This window comes from Sorex araneus, chromosome 3, assembly GCF_027595985.1.
Source record: "Sorex araneus isolate mSorAra2 chromosome 3, mSorAra2.pri, whole genome shotgun sequence".
In the NCBI taxonomy this organism is placed as follows: domain Eukaryota; kingdom Metazoa; phylum Chordata; class Mammalia; order Eulipotyphla; family Soricidae; genus Sorex; species Sorex araneus.
The window spans coordinates 48,148,213-48,161,969 of record NC_073304.1 but is presented as its reverse complement, the minus strand read 5'-3'; the positions used below and the strand labels follow the sequence as shown (position 1 = coordinate 48,161,969).

General features: G+C 37.9%; 1 non-coding gene across 1 annotated transcript; it reads left to right on the top strand.

Moving 5' to 3' along the window:
* Positions 1-1,085: 1,085 nt before the first annotated feature.
* On the top strand, positions 1,086-1,187 carry LOC129404104 (small nucleolar RNA U13). Its single transcript, XR_008629693.1, has one exon. It is a non-coding gene; the product is annotated as a small nucleolar RNA U13 (small nucleolar RNA).
* The last annotated feature ends 12,570 nt before the right edge of the window (positions 1,188-13,757 follow it).

The window sequence follows — 13,757 nt, the reverse complement described above, 5'->3', positions numbered from 1 at the left end:
TAGTTTTTTTGTAGTTGATTATATGAGAAAGTGGGAAGAATGGGGGAATAGCAAAGAATGCAAAAGTTTAATGAGACTGGATATGGCCTTAATGCCAATTACTCTTGGCATTGTTCTGCAACCTTCAAAAAGTACTTTGATATTTTTCCTGAGAAGCGGTTGTTCCTTAGTTACAGGTCAGGTTGTACTGACATATTGGCTCTCAGGCATTGGTTCCTGAGACTTACCAATATTAATTCATGGATTCTTGAGAAATTCTCATATGAATAAGCAGCACTGTAGCACTGTCATCCCCTTGTTCATCGATTTGCTCAAGCGGGCACCAGTAATGTCTCCATTGTGAAACTTGTTGTTACTGTTTTGGGCGTATCAAATACGCCACGGATAGCTTGCCAGGCTCTTCCATGTGGGCAGGACACTCTCGGTAGTTTGCCAGGCTCTACCAAGAGACAGAGGAATCAAACACTGGTCGGCCACATGCAAGGCAAATGTTCTACATACACAAAACATAAATTGCTCTAGGTCCTGTGGAAATACAGAAGATGGAACAAGCCAACTATGCAAAAAACTGAGGTGGATGTAACATGTGATATTGGCCTATAAAGGTAAACTGAAGAGAAAGAGAGGGCACTAACAAGTAATGAGTTTGGCACATTGCTGTGGGGGCAGCCAATTGGTTCTAATCTGACTGGCATTTTCCAACTGTATACACTAGATATTTTTCTAATACCTCAGTTTGCTCTTCCGTATAATAGATGTAATACCAATATAGCTTACCTCAAGAGTTACCATGAGCAGAAATTAATTCAGGCATATATTTAGGATGAAATAAGGATCCTGTCAGGTGGTTAAACACTAAACAAGTTACAGCAATACTTGTTGCCTTTCTTGTACTTCACTAAGCAGAAAGGAGGTTCCTGGAACTCTTGGAGACCTGGTCTCTGAGTTTGTGAGACTTATAAAATGATCTTTATCATTGTTAATAACAAGAAAGTTAAACTTTATATACCAGGTACTAGACACTTTGTATAAACAGATTGACTTAATGCCTATACCTATCTCTATTCAAAAACATGCACTGAAATATGATTCTGTTGTTTGTAAGCATAATGATTGAATGTTCATGCATCTATGTGATGGGGACCTCCCTCAAACCTTGTTACAGTGTTGGCATTACCTATATAATACGGAAAAAAGTTTTTATTCTGAAATACCAGTAATAATACCATGAAAATTCAAAGTAAATGACAAGTAAGTGGTACAAATAGTGATAAGAAAGAATTACATGCAAAGCAATGTTTAAAATTTAAAGTAAAAAAGAAAGCAAAGATAATGGGCTAAAGATATAGTTCAATGGGCTGTGGCATGCTTCATACATAAGAGGCCTGGGTTTGATCTCTGACACCACAGTCTCCTGAGCACTGCCAGGAGTGAGTGACCCTGAACACAGAACTGGGAGTAGCCTAAGAAAAAAACAAACAAAAAAAGTCAAAAAGATTACAGAGTAGTACACTTAAGTGGACGAAGTCTCATGTGTGGGTTTTTCATTTTTGTGGAATTTTGTTTTCTTTTGTTTTGGAGCACACTCAGCAATCCTTGGAGCTTACAGCCAGCTCTATGTTTGGGGGTCATTTCCCAACAGTGCTTGAGGGCCCATGTAATTCTGAGGATTAAACCCAAACTTCTTTCATACAAAACCTGTGCTCAGTCCATAGAAGTATTTCTCTGAAGCTCATTTTTTGCTTTTTAATTTTGGTTATTGTTTCTTTGCATGTTCTTTGCCTCTAAGGTGGTCATGCCCTTTGCGAATTTCTTTCACCACTCATTTTATACCTACCCTTGAGAACATTTGTGTACTGAAGTCTGTGACATGGGGACAAAGATCTAGGACTTACTTGTTAGGCTCATGTTTGTTAAGTCATGTTTCCATACAGACACTGTGCTAAGTATTTTTATATTTATGGTCCACATAGCATTCAAATAATATATTATTATTTATATATTCTATATTAATATATAAATTTATATATTGGGAAATTTAAATATTTATATATTAAGAAATTGAGTAAGAAATAGTTTACGTCATTGAGCATTGAAGTCATGTTTAATGGCATCAAAGCAGGTTCTGAAAGTCTTTTGCTAGGTGGAACAATTCAAAGGGAGGATCCATTCCAGGGAGTCTTATGAATTCCAGTTGGATGACCTTGAAGGCCAGGCTTAAGAATGTGAACATGGCTATAGGAAGCGAATAAATTATAGGTTTCCTTGCTTTCTTTTATTGCTTTATAAAAACCTACCACAGTAAGTAAATAGTCTCCCACAAGGTTCACTCTGAAGTGGGAGAGGTATATGAAGAGCTAAGAATTATCACCTCTTTGGTAAACACCCTACTAGAGTCAGGGATTGAAATTTGTCTCTATGTAAGGGAGGAGAAGAGCAAGAGAAATAATACGTAGGTAGAGCACTTGTCTTGCTTGCAGCTGACACCAACTCAATCCCTGGCACTGTATTGTCAGGAGCAACCTCAAAGCACAGAGCCAGCGATAGCCCCCAGCACCCCTGGGTATAGCCCAACACTCCCACCCCCTCCAAAAAAAAGTTGCAGAAGAGAGAATTATCTTCCAGTAAATATTCACAGTGGAGTTCTTACCTCATATATACTATCATTTTTTAAAAAGTCATTCAGTTTCCACCCTGGATTCCAATGCTTAAGATTTGGCTAGTATTTGTGTTTCACTGCAAAGTGCCCTCAAAATGAAGTACAAATTCCTTGACCTGTGATCATAAGAACTTCTCATGATATTGCTATGTTTTTCTCTCCACTTTGATCTTGCTCCTCTTCCACCATGCACCCCAGCCATATTAAATCAATCCCTATTCTCAGAAAACAACAGGTGGTCTCAAAATAACTGTTAGGCAATACATCACCACCCTCTCTAACTTCCATAATATTTTACACTTACTTCTATGGATAACTTCTCATAGAGAATGAACCTGTTGTCCCTACAACACCATGCTGCTAGGACCCTGTTCTCATTGACTTCCTGCATATAATACATGCCAGCGTAGAACTCATGCTCAAAACCAACTTGTTGAAAGGATGAACAAATAAATAAGATGATAGGTGCCTGATACCCTAGTGCTTACTCATTATTGAAGCCATGTCTCTTTTACTAGTAGGTTCTAACTCTCCATCTGACCCTAGATCCTACACATCAGTTTTACTATTGCTTTCTACATCCCTCTCCAGCTCTAGCATATTCCCTTCCCCCATTCACACCCTGACATATGCGCATATTCACCACCGCCAAAAGCAATAACAAAACTTGTCTTCTCTACCTTTCTAATCATCATTCTTTACCAAAATCCATCTTTACCCACCAGATCATGTTGCTGTTACCTATAGAATTTCCCATGCTGTCTCCAATCCTAAAATCATATTCAAATGGAAAAAGAGACAGATAAGGAAGGCCTAACATCTGGTTTTTTAGCAATCTTGTTCCTAAAGTATAAGAAAAGTATGACTACATACTCTGTGTGTGTGTGTGTGTGTGTGTGTGTGTGTGTGATAGCCCAAGCTGGAGATAGTCTGGGTAAGTCATGGAATAAACAGTATATTAAGAAAATGCATAGCAGCTGCTCATTTAAAAGATTAGGCATTCCAGATGTAGGGGTTCAGGACTCCTGCCCTGCCCAGTAGGCTAAACCTGGAAATCTAGTAATAACAATAATAATGATTTTAGCAGCTTGATTGCTAACACCTAAGAGTACTCCCTAAATTCCAATCACATGCTAATCACTTTACATAGATTACTTTAATTGCTCCTCACATTGACACTATAATGTAGGAGATCTTGTTGCTCCTACTTCATAACTAAGGAAACAGAGGCACAAGGAAGCTAAGTAATAGCTTGTGCAAGATCACACAGTAAGTGTTGTAATCAGTATTTATTTGAACCCAAGCACTCTAACATGCAAGCACTAAGTGGGAGAGCAGACGTCTTTCCCTGTGTGAGGCAGAGTCATCTCTCTGTGGCACACTGCAATACACCTACACCAATGTCACAGAACCTGCTGTCCTCACAAGCGTCTTCCCACATGTCGCAGGCGATGCTGCTGCCTCTTTCCACCCTCTCCCCTTCTGTTTTTTTTACATTCCTTATCTTCAAGACCTAGGCATTCATCTATTCACTACAATGTATCTATTCAACCAACATTTTTTTGCTCAGCTACCACACCCCATACCAGAGCATCTCAGGTCCTGAAGTTGATCCAGAGTGACAAAAAGTGAGGAATGCATTTCCTATGCTCAAGCTTTTTTCCATCTAATGGTAGAATGAAAGGAATAAAGTCCTCTCCCAGAGGTAATAAAACCATTCTCTTTCTACCTTAACTAGAGGGATTTTCATGTTTTGAAAGCATTTACATTCATATACTTAGGGGTTAAGTGACATCTAAAAGTCCTTAAGTGTTTGGCCAGAGAGATAATATAGTAGACTGAGCACAACATGCTTTGCATGCAGGAAGACCAAGTTTGATTCTTGGTACCACATGTTCCTGGCACCCAAAAGCACTGCTGGGAGCAAAGTTCAAGCACTGAACCAGGAGTAGCCCCTGAACACTACCTGGTGGGACTCCAAAACCAAAAACAAAACATTTAAAGTAAAAACAAAAACAGAACCAAAAGCAAGCCATGTAAAAATATAGAAAATATTTTGAAAACTCTAAATCAGCAGACTTTCTGTCTATGTCTTTCCTGGGTTAATTTTGTAAGGAAGCAGAGCCAAGTTAAATGCCAATTCATGTTCTCCAGATATTTGCCAAATCCTTACATTACATTTTGTGGTGTCTCCAGGATTCAGAGTCTATACAGTGCTCATGAGATATTCTGTTGAGCAAAACGAGCTTTCTTCTGGTCTTTCAGTCCTCTGAATAAAGACATACTCATATATCTTGTGAAAATTTTATTCTTTAATAAACATATCTTCCTAGAATTTTTCTTCGTATTTCATTCTAGCTTCTTGAAAATGACTTTTTCAATTAAACGTGTGAGGTTTAACGATATATACAAGTGTAGTATGCCCAAATCAGTAACAACAAGTCTCACAATGGAGACGTTACTGGTGTCCGATCGAGCAAATAGATAAACAACTGGTCAACAGTGCTACAGTATGAAAATAATTTTATCCAATTGGTGGTGGAGAATAGGCACTGGTGGAGGGATGGGTCTCAAACATTGTATGACAGAAACACAAGCACGAAAATGTGTAAATCTCTTACTGTACCCCCACGGTGATTCACTAATTAAAAAATAAAAACAAAAAAATTCAAAAAAGAAAATAATTTTATCCTCCAACATAGGAAGTAGCAAATTATTTTATGGTACTACATCAGGTGAAAAACTGAAAAAGAAAATTCTTTTCCACTGAGTGTAAGTCCCAGTTGGGTGTGTTTGTTCCATTTGGGGACATGAGTGCTTATGTCAGTAGACTACCAGAGCTGCTTTACAGCAGAAGCTATGTTATTTATTTTATCTGACCCAGGCACCCAGAATTGGGCTCAATAAATATTTATGAATATGTTATGCATACTGATCAAAGGAGAAATCTGTATCACTCTGATGGTTTGTCATATTCCCTAGTAGCCTGGAGAACGGGGCATTAAAGTTTGTTTTAATTTTGCATGGGACTTTTGTAGGGAAGGGAGGAATTATTTTGATTCACTTTTGAGATGATCTAAAAAATTATTATAATCCAGCATAGACCAGGCTAAAATCAATGACTTCGAAGCTCCATCAAATAATTTAGCCTCTGTTCATTGTTCATTCCATTTGATGAAGAAAGTCATTAGTGATCTTTTCTTTCCAGTGATCTACACTTACGAAAACATTTGACACAAAAGTTTTAAGTTTTCCTACATTTTTTGGCTCAGGAATGAAAACTAGAACTTAACATTACATCAGAATTCACATCTCTCCTAGAGGCTATCCCCAAAGCTGTGGAAGCTTTTTTTTTTAATTGACTGAAGTACTGTGATTTACTACATTGTTAATGATGGTTTTCCATGTTATAATTCCATCTTGGAAGCGTGAAGCCTTCTCTCCTCCTATACCGCTGCTGAAGTACATGTCAGTCTAATCACTTATGACATCAACACAAGAAAGTTGCTTATAAATCCAGGCTTGGTTTAAAAATGTAATATAAAAGGTCATCTCCCCTTCAGTGGAATGTAATATTTGACATCACCACTATCTTCCTTTCCAACTTAACATTAGCATTTAGTTTGAGATAAAAAGTTAAAGCTGTGAGAAATTTTTCTTTCAGAGTTCTTAAGGGAATGTGGTTGCTTAATAAGAAATATGTATGATTTAGCATTTATGAAACACCCTTTCAGTATATTAATGAGATGATTCAAAGCAAAATAAACACATTTCACCTTGATAATATTTATAACTCACAAAAATGGAGCAAAAAGATATGTTGATAAAATAAGCAGTATTTTTTAATCATTTCCACACGTATTTTTTACTCTCTACCCTTCCTTGTAATAAATTCTCAAAATAATTGTGTTTATGTATGGTTTTAAGAGGGTTTTTGTTTTATTATATATTGAATTATATAGCATCAGTAAATCTATTAAAGTTTCTGTTCCTAAATCTTACAATTTGGTTATAAAGATTCAGAAAGCAGCTGTAAGCTCTTTATTGTTTGTTAGTTTACTCCATAAACTTCTTTATTTGCCAAACCATGATGTTGAACATTGTGGTATATCACGTAGGCCTCACTGACTGTCTCCTGGTGTTTGAAAAAGAGAGCTATGATTTTTCTTTGCCACCCAGCACCAGTGCTCTGTAATCTACCCTGTCATCCTCAGGTTCATGGGAGACCATTGCTTCAAACTTCACTCATGATCCTTATTGAAATAGTAACAAAAAGAACCTTCTCAGTCCAAAACAGATTCCTAGATTTTCAAATTAGGCATTTGGTGAGAAAGACAATCATCTAAGAGTTATTTGAAAAAAATAACTTGCAGGGATGGAGAGATAGTACAGGAGTTAAGGCATTTACCTTCCATTCCCACCAAACTCAGTTTAATTCCTGGCACTACATATAGTCCCTTGAGGACATGTGGGTGCAAGCTGGAGGTCTCTGGGTGCTGCCTAAGTGTTTCCCGGGAAATTATTGGAACCAAAGGGCATGATCGAACTGTGTCCTTAGTCCCTTGTATTGAAGCATCTACCCTTTTGACTGGGTGTCATCAGGAAGGGCCCCTGGGCATCCTGAGCAACACTAGGGAGAAACAGGGTATGGAGGGAGGATAGAAGGGAGTTAAGCATGTCAGATACTCAAGACCTATGGATTTAAATTTCTTGCTCATGTATTGCTTCTTTATCTTTAGAACTATCACAATAAAAAATGTGATTCTCTTCTTGGAAAAAAGGGAGAACAACAAATGAAAAAAATATATCTATTATCCAGTCTGAGAGTAAACGTTAGGTACTTCCTATTAACCAACTTGCTAAAAAAATTAAAATGTTTATAGACATAGAAGTAATGTTAGATACATTTTAAGTGTCTTGTGGAATGTTGCTTGATAGTACAACAAAAATTATTTATATATATACAGGTGCCAGAAAAGCTACCCACTGATGAAATATCTTTTAGTATCTTCAGAGATAGGACCCAAATAAGGTTTATAATTCTTCCATTTCTGTTAAATCCAATTGAAATGGAAGGCCCTCCATCTCATAAAGCTATTATTTTCCCAGCCTGCTCTCAACCCCATTATTTCAAATTCCACTCTCTATGCTTCTTAAGGCTCTCAATTAAAACAGTGTCAAGTAATCTAAGATGTACAGGACTAAATGGATGAATATAGAGATGATCACAGAAATTCTGGAAGCCTTGAGAACCAGATTCAGAACTCAGAGAAAAGCAAGAAAATCGCAGTCCAACAATTAGTCATGACCATTGGTGACTTGAATACCGCTACCTCTGGAAATTCTACCATTGCCTCTCAACAGTACATCTCCTACCCCAAGATGAACCCTACAATGTTGAGTGCCCCTGTATGATACTTCTGTATAAACATCATGCTGGGAATGAAGCTTCTGGCACCTCCAAATCATCTCTTAATCACCTATAATATTATTATTATTTCATCAATGAGAAAAGCAAGGATCTCAGTCAATTCAAAATGCCTGAGACCAGGTGGCTTAAACAACAAGCATTTATTTTTCCATGGTTCTTGAGGTTAAAAGAACCCAGAACATCAAGGTACCTGTAGGCCTGCTTCCTGGTCTGCTGTTTGCCACTTCCTGGCTGTGTCCTCACAGGGCAGAAGAAATAGGTTTGGCTTTGTCTTATGGGTGCCTATCCTTGCATAGGTTCCTTCTCATGTTCTTATCTAAATCTAACATAATTATCTTCAGAATATTATCACCTTGAGTGCTAGGGCTTCAAACATATTTTTTGTTTTTTTTTATTTTTATTTGTGGTGGGAACAAAAACAGCCCATCTATAGCATCAAGTATCAGGAAGGTAAAAGTAATTGCAGATTATGCAGGGTTCTAGAATTTTGCTTCATGGATGGTTTTATAGTACTTCTATGTATCATACTCTGTTTTTTATTGCTCATGTTTTAGTCTTATTTTATGACAGCTTTTTCTGTTTTATCTTTTATTTTTATGAAAAGTTCACAATGATTTATTACATTTAACATTCCAACACCAATCCCACCACCATTGTTTTCAATTTTCCCAACCACCATCAAGGTCTGCCCCAAGAGCAGGCCCTAAAAAATATGTTTTATAGTACTTGTTATGAATAATTTGCTAAAAATGACCAAAAAAGTTTTCCTTAGAAGACAGTATGTGAAGATTGTTGTATCTCACCCTGGAGCTATTAGGCCCTTGTATAAGAAATTGCTGGCATGTTGTATCAGGTTAAATCTTGTATGTTAATATTTTCTTAATCAAGATTGATTGCCTTCTACTTTACATACCATTCAATGTGGTGTGTTACTGCTGATATATCAGTGGTGTAGAGCATGAGATGTTGCATGGATGTGCAATCCCAGGCTCCTGGAAGAACAGGGGGATGGTGAAGGTCCCCATCCCTGACTCTGTGAGAGCCTGGAGATCTCTGTCACAAAACCCACATACCTGAATTTTTCAACAAATTTATTTCTGAATGAGGCTTGCCCAAGCCTGTGGACTCTGGCCATAGGCATGGTGGCAATTGGGTTCTTGATATTTTTGCCACCAGGGTTCTGTTTGGGCAGGTGGAGGACTCACCCACTCTGTTCTGGGGTGCCCAGGATATAAGATTCATCCTGGCTCCGGGTCTGAAGATATCTCTGCAGCTTGCTGATCTCTTTATGACAATTTTTTTTCTAATGAAACTTTACAATAAATTCCTAAAGCACACGAAAGCTGAGTTACTCAGTTTGATGAAGACTAAACAAGAAGAGAAGGCCATTTGCTTGACCTCACACTTTCTATTTCCAACACATAGAATAAAAAATGATCATAAAATGACCACAGAAAACACAAGTGAATTCAGAAAACTATTGTTGTTGCCTTCGTAAGAGAAGTCGAGAATTCTTCTACTTTCTGTCATCACCCTTCTAGCACAGTCTCGAGACAAGAGAAAAATTTGAGTTTATTTATTTGGGGTATGGGATGCACAGGGTGAACCACACCCAGGGATGCTCAGAGCTTACTCCTGGATCTGTGCTCAGGGATTATTCTTGGTAGTGTTCATATGTGATGCCAGACATTGAACCCAGGACTGCCACACACAAGACAAGCATCTTTGCCTCTATCTTTCTAGCCCTAGTTCTGAATTTAATTAGGGAATTGATTATTCATACCCAAATTTGTCCATGGCTATCATATAGCATTTTCAAAACATGTTTCCCAGATTACTAGTTCATAAACTTCCTAAAAAATAACAAAACTTTGAAGGTTTTTTCATGTTGAATTGTTCCTCTTAGCTAGATATATGGAAAGGGGTAGAGGCAAAATTTTTTTCAGTGTATCTCACTTATAAGGAAGAACTCTTGGAAAATATTCTTACCATCTGAGGAAGAGGTATAGTATCTAGAATTCTCCAAATATTTGAACAGAGTGTTATTTTACAAGTTGCATTTCTCAGGGAAGTCTTTGAATTTTATAGTTCTGTTTTGTCTTTAAAATTTTGCCAGCTAGTTGACTATTCATGGAAACAGAAGAAGTTGGCTCTTACTTTTCTTTCAAGAATTCTTGTAAAACTTGTACATCCACAAGAAATGCTAAATTCATTTTGATAAGATAGAACTCAGGGCCCCTCCTATCTGAAGGTTCTGGCTGATGAAGCAGCATTTCTTGGTTAGGAAGAGGATAGACAGGCTGTGGTAGCTTAGAGGCACTCAGGAAAATCTTTCTTTAGCTGAGTATTCTCAAGACAGTAACAATAGTAATTGCAACTCTCTAATTAAAAGAGGTCTATAAAGTTCAATTATGAAAGGTAGTAAGGTAAAGGGAAATTTTCTTTCAGACTTTTTTTTACATCCTGGTGATTATATATTTATCCCTCAAGGGAAATAGAAGTGTTACCAAGATCTGATCTGAATGCAGAAAGTAACCAAAATTTTGGAGAAGAAATGATTAGCCAGAAGTAAGGCATCAGGCTCCCCAGGGCAATCTATTCTGAGGGACCAGCCCAGACCTGCCATTTTACTGTGTGAAGGCCAATGTACAGTTTGATTTATAAATGTCTCACAGTTACCTTATTGCTTTTTGCATCAAATGAAACCTACTCGGCTTGGAATCTAATCCCTTTCTCAAGTGAATCATTACTCCACCAATTCATTTCTCATCTTAGATAAATCACTTAATCAATTCCCACCTAGGGTTTTTATTTTTCATAACCTAGCTGCTCTTTCAATTATTAGGGTAGTGAGAATCGATAATTTTTATCAAGATCAAGACCAGCTTACTCTATACCTGTGAATTTAAACAGGCACCCCTCTGGAAGTATGGACCATGCAGATTCAGGCATGGCTGGAAACCTAGGCTAGAACTTAGCTCCATGCACCAGTGCCTAGCACAACCTGCCCAACTACAAACATGGATCTATAGACACTCATAGAACTCAAAAGTGATTTTGTCAGGCAATGTCATGGAGTAGTTAGGGCAGGACCACATAATTCAGGGTTTCATTACTGGCTCTGCCTTAGATATGTAATACCTGGAAAACCTCAGTGGCCTTTCCAATCTCCTGTGTTCTCATTGCTAAGATGGTGATGACAGAAACAACCATTTGAAGATTAAGTGAGCCATGCCTTAAAAAATACCCAGAAATCAGTAAGTTTTCAGTGAATGTCACTTATCACTTTAAATTGTGGGGGAAATGGACTTGGGGCACTATAGTCATTCTCTAACATGGACCCTATGTGCCAATCAAATTAATAACTTTCTCAATTAACTACATAGATTGACCAACCTCTGTGCTTTTTTCCCTACAATAATCACTAGGAAACTGTTCACTCTTTGCCAAACCATAGTTAGCATCTTATCATTGCCCTGGAATTTTCCCAGTTACATAACCTAAATGACAATGTTACTGCAGAATACTCAATATAACCTAACACAATGCTAAAATAAAAAGCTAGGGCCTGAAGGAATAGCACAGTAGTTTAGGACATCTGTCTTGTAAGCCTCAGGTGACACGTTCAGTAGGGACTGAATGTGCCAATCAAGATCGTGTCAGCTCTGCTGTTTGAGTCTAGCAGCTCTGCTGTCTGTGAACCCTGAAGCTGCAAGCGATTTCATGCTTCACTGCAGCAGGTGAGAACCGCACCAGAGAGGGGCAACCTTTGGTGAGCACTGCAGCTAAAAGATGTGTGAGCACTATGGCCATGAAGTACACCCACAAGTGAGCATGTATTTGAGAACTACAATGACCCCATGGTGCCAGAATGTGCATGAAGACATTATGCCAGCACCACTGTAAATAGCCCCCTCAGCAGACTCTGAGACTGACCGTGGGAGCACCACAGCCAGGAGAATCTGTGCAACACTGGCAATAATAACTGAGGCAAGGGAAAGGAATTACAGTAAAAATCCAAGACATAACAATTTTTATGACTTCAACTTTGCAAATTGATAATCTTTTTTTAAAATCTAGGGCTGCTCAGTTTTTGTACAGGCTTGACATGTATCCTTTTCAGTTACTTTAGAATAGTTAAAGAATGGTTGTCTCCTAACAACGAAGTTTAAATTTTAGAGACCCCAAAGTATTAACCATGATGAATTGCATAAAGTAAAACATCACTGCTAAGAATTCGGGTCAGAAATCACAATGGAGATGAGTCCATATCATGACCTGTAGCCAGTAATATGACTTGTTTTCCTAGTCTATCTGTCCTTGGGCACACAGACATGGCTCACTTATTCTTCGAATCATTGTGGTTGTGTTCCCTCTTTATCTCCCAGTGATAAACCCCTATGTTGTTTCTAAGAAAATGAATCACTCAAAGAGGAAATGGGTCAACAGTGATGAAAGTGCAGAAGATAAATGAAAAATGATAATGGTGGACGTTAAATTGACATGAATAGAGTTATAGACACAGTCTCTGCCCCTGGGATGTGGACACCAGGCCATTTGAAAGTCTGAGAACGGGAGCCAGAGGAACTCAGGAAAGGCAAGACTAACATGAAAGAGAAAAGTGGTTGTGATAAAAAGAATGAAAATGTCCCAGAGGATGGAAGTTTGGCAAAAACAAGTAAACAGACAGAACTTCACATTAAAAGTAACCTTACTTCATTGAAAGTGCAAAGGATAAAATGCTGGAAGTTGACCCAGAATTAGAAAGGAATAAAACCATTTGCCAAGACATAGAGAAAAACAGCTTGCCCTGTGTCATAACCTTTGCAACCAAATAGACATGCTCCATTATGGCTACTTTGGTTAAGCTTTTTTACAAAGATACAGAGATTTTCATTTTTAATGTTGATGATATTTTAAATTACAGAGTACTATAAACAAATTTTACTATATTCTATTTCCCTATAGATTTATGATGAACAGTAAGAGAGTTTTTAATGATTTGGCCAAAAAATTAAACCAACAGAAGCATATTAGGAGATTTTTAAACACATTTCATTATTTAATTTTTTTTTAAATGTAAGAGTACTGGGCTGGAGCAATAATACAGCAGATAGGGCATTTGCCTTGCATGCGGTCAACCCGGGTTTGATTCCTCCTTCCCTCTTGGAGAGCTCAGAAAGTACTGAGAGTATTCATTCCGCCCACATGGCAGAGCCTGTCAAGCTACCCGTGGCATATTCGATATGCAAAAAAAAAAAAAGTAATAACAAGTCTCACAATGGAGACATTACTGGTGCCCGCTTGAGCAAATCGATGAACAATGGGACAACAGTGCAAAAGTAGGAGTACTACTATTTATTCAGCCATTGTTTAAGCTGATCGAATTGGGCATGAACTCCACATTACTCTTTTTTTGAAAGTAAATATAGAATACACAATTTCTATTTCTTAAATATTGCTCATTTAAAAAATAACAAATAGAGGGCTGAAGTGATAGCACATCGGGGAGGGCGTTTGCCTTGCACGCTGCCAACATAAGTTCCATTCCCAGCATCCCATATGGTCCCCTGAGCACCGCCATGAGTAATTCTTGAGTGCAAAGCCAGGAGTAACCCCTGTGCATCACCAGGTGTGACCGAAAAGGCAAAAATAAATAAATAAAAA